Here is a 3,172-nt window from a genome sequence, read left to right on the forward strand (position 1 = left end):
TTGGACGGAGCGGGCCGGGAAGGATACGGTGCGGCGACAAGACGGGGAGTACACGGACCTTGGGCTGAGAACGCAGGCGTGGGACGCAACGGTGTGGCGTGGAAGAGCTGGAGACCTGTATGTACCCTCCCAACGCTTGGTGTTCGTGCGGAGCGGCTGAGGGAAAGCCGCTCACAATCGGTGAGTCCAAACACGAAGGGTGGGTACATTGGGGTGGAGCAGTGTCACCTCTCCACTGGCGACTACTTTCCCGACAGAGCCGGTGGATCGGTGCAACGCGGACGGGTGCGGAAGGAGCACGGACGGAGAGGCATCCACGGCCCGGGGGATCCAGGTGGACCTATTGGACACAATCCGTGCCTGGTGATCGAGCGGAGCGGCTGGGGAAAAAGCCGCTCCAAATCTGTGAGTTTCCCACACAAGGGTGGGGCAGCGCGAAGGGGTTCACGTTTTCTCCCCACTGGCAGCTCTCTTGTGTGGCAGGGCCGAGTCGCGGAGTGGAGAAGGCGGCCAGGGGAGCGTGCGTGGAGGGCTACAACGCGGAAGCCGGGGGGGAAGGAGTTGGATCCAATGCTCTGCCCTGGATAAACTCTTCAGCCTTCTTTTTCCTTTTCTTTGTTAACATTTTAGCGACTGTTAATTGTTTTAGCCAGGGTTCAACATACTTTTAATCGTGTATTTTACTATTTTTTTAATTTTGCTTAAAGTTGTAATAAATTCACTGGAATTGTTTTTAATCTCTGGTTTGAATTACTGCTCACCCCTGGGTATTGAACCCTAGCTTTTTTATTGGGTCCTAGTCCCCCTACTAGGTGGCGTTGTTGGCAACAAATATTTAGAATTCGGTCGGGATCTTTAGAAGAAAAATTGAGTACTATCCCCCGCCCCTTTCCACTTGGCCACAACGACTTGCAAGTCCCACCTCTGACTATTACTACCACTACTTGTACTACAGCTATATCCACAAGTTAAATACATTTCCAAACATTTTAAAACACACACAGGGTGCATTAAAAGTCCCAAGTCCACTTCATATTTGAATCAGTCTTACTATTGTTTGTTTGTTGGTTTATTATAGATTGTTTCTTTGTTTTGGGTGGGTTGGTTGTTGGGTTGGTGTTTGGTTGGTTGTTGTTGTGTTTGTTATTGGTTATTTGTTGGTTGGTTGATGGTTTGTTGTTTGGTTGGTTGTTGGTTATTTATTTGTTGGTTGTTGTTCATTTGTTGACGGTGGCGTAGAGCTGAGCAGGGTCCTCCACAGTGATGTTCCTCACTGAACTGTAGGTCACCTCCTCCTCCTCCTCCTCACTCTGTCTGACCTGAGCAGAGGAACAGGACAATATCTTACATGAGTATAGAATGTATTTATATGTATGAGATTTGTTGGGAAAATCCATCAATCCAAAAGGATCTACAGTCGTCCTGGGGTAGACTTGCCTTGCAAATCTAGAATAATATCTGTGTGTGTTTTTACACAGAGGAATATCAGTGTGATCACCACTCCCTCTGAAACACCTCAAGTCAGACTCAAACACGACCGTCCAATCAGATTAATCTATTTCAGTGACACACATTTCAGTGAGCTCATTGGTCATTTATTTTTTGAACAATCAGACATTTTTGGGTTTAGAGCTTCACTCATTGATTCTGCAGAAATCTGCAATGTTTTTCAGTCCTGTGTGAAATGTTTCAGTTCTGGTTTAGTCCTGGTTTAGTCCTGGTCTGGTCCTTACCTCATTTCTCTGGTTGTTCCTGTTGTATCTGATGGTCGAGTAGGACACTCCTTCTTCTTCAGGTTCAGCCTTTGAAGAAAATATTCAAATGAATCAAAGTTCTAGATTTGATATTTTATCAGACGTCATTTTGGGCAGAAACTTTTGACCTGCACATTTGAATGTGAACAAAGACCAACATCACCCACCAACTGTGAACCATGCAATTAAACTGTATTATCTTTACCTTCTTCTGTTTGGACCAAATCCTCACATTTTACATTCTATTTGTTCCTCACTACAGTCTGCATCAAAGCCTTAGCCAGGCTGGCGCCATCTAGTGCCTCCACTCAATTTCATTTCACTCATTTCACTAGATCAGGAATCAGAATACAATAAATGGTTCACAAAAACCCCGGAAATGCAAGTTTGGGCACCAGCCAATCATTGAAGAGTGATATTCTATGTTGTCAACAATTCCCGAGATCGAGGATTTAAAGCGAGAGTAAAGACAATGTTTGGTGAATTTTATCAAGGGGAAAGATGTTATTGTCCTTCTTCCTACAGGATTTAGGAAAAGCTTAATATACCAGTTAACCCCGTTAGCGGCGCATTACATACATCACGACCAAAGAGCAGCGAACTGGTTTAATGATAAAAAGTACATGCCTGCTGTCGAGCGAACGGTGGCTGTGAGGTCAGACAGTTTGTATGAAGTGAAAAGAAGTAAAACTGGCTGATGAATCAAGCTATCAACACCCTCCCCTTACAAACAACATTTGTCAAGTGTGTTGCCCAAAAATACAACAACAGGAAGCGCTGGCCAGATCAGAGATGAAACAGCCAACATACAAGTTATGGTTAGGGTGACAAGTTAGGTTCCTGTTTTTATTTATTTTTTTAATCACACATTTCTGTTGAACTCACTCACCGTAAGCATTTATTAATTTTTGACAGAAATGACAAAATCAAATGATTAAACTCACAGGAGGGTCACTTCTGGTGTCGGGCTTCACTGTAAACAAACACACATGTAGATTAGTTCAAGAGAAAGTATTTCATTGTCCCACAGGAAAAGTGCAGTGTTGTAGCAGAAAAGTAGAAGAAGAGCAGCAGTAGAATTACACTGTCAAATCAATAATACAAATATGAAATGGAGAATATTAGTGACTATACCCAGGTTAAGGTGCTTGGACCTTTTACACCACAGGTGTCAAACATACGGCCCGGGGGCCGGATCCGGCCCTCCAAGACCTTTAATCTGGCCCTTGGCTGATTTTCTACTAAAATATTTCAATTATATTTTCTATTTAAATATTGGTAATTTGGTCTCCAGCATCTCTGTACTGGCCCCTTCCCACCAGAGCAGCACAAATTGAAGACTTGTCTCTTTCCAAACGCTCTTTACAAGGACGATCGTTTTGACTGTTGACCGTGACACCCTCATCAACAAAATGTCC

General features: G+C 43.9%; 1 long non-coding RNA gene across 1 annotated transcript; it reads right to left on the bottom strand.

Annotated features, from left to right (window-relative positions):
- Positions 1-910: 910 nt before the first annotated feature.
- Positions 911-2,906, bottom strand: LOC129412432 (uncharacterized). The gene is made up of 3 exons (XR_008633729.1): positions 2,699-2,906; positions 1,734-1,802; positions 911-1,319 (listed from the first exon to the last, which is right to left on the bottom strand). It is a non-coding gene; the product is annotated as an uncharacterized LOC129412432 (long non-coding RNA).
- Positions 2,907-3,172: the final 266 nt, after the last annotated feature.

The sequence above is a fragment of the Boleophthalmus pectinirostris genome, unplaced genomic scaffold, assembly GCF_026225935.1.
Source record: "Boleophthalmus pectinirostris isolate CB_2022bp ecotype Guang Dong unplaced genomic scaffold, ASM2622593v1 HiC_scaffold_8, whole genome shotgun sequence".
Classification (NCBI taxonomy): domain Eukaryota; kingdom Metazoa; phylum Chordata; class Actinopteri; order Gobiiformes; family Gobiidae; genus Boleophthalmus; species Boleophthalmus pectinirostris.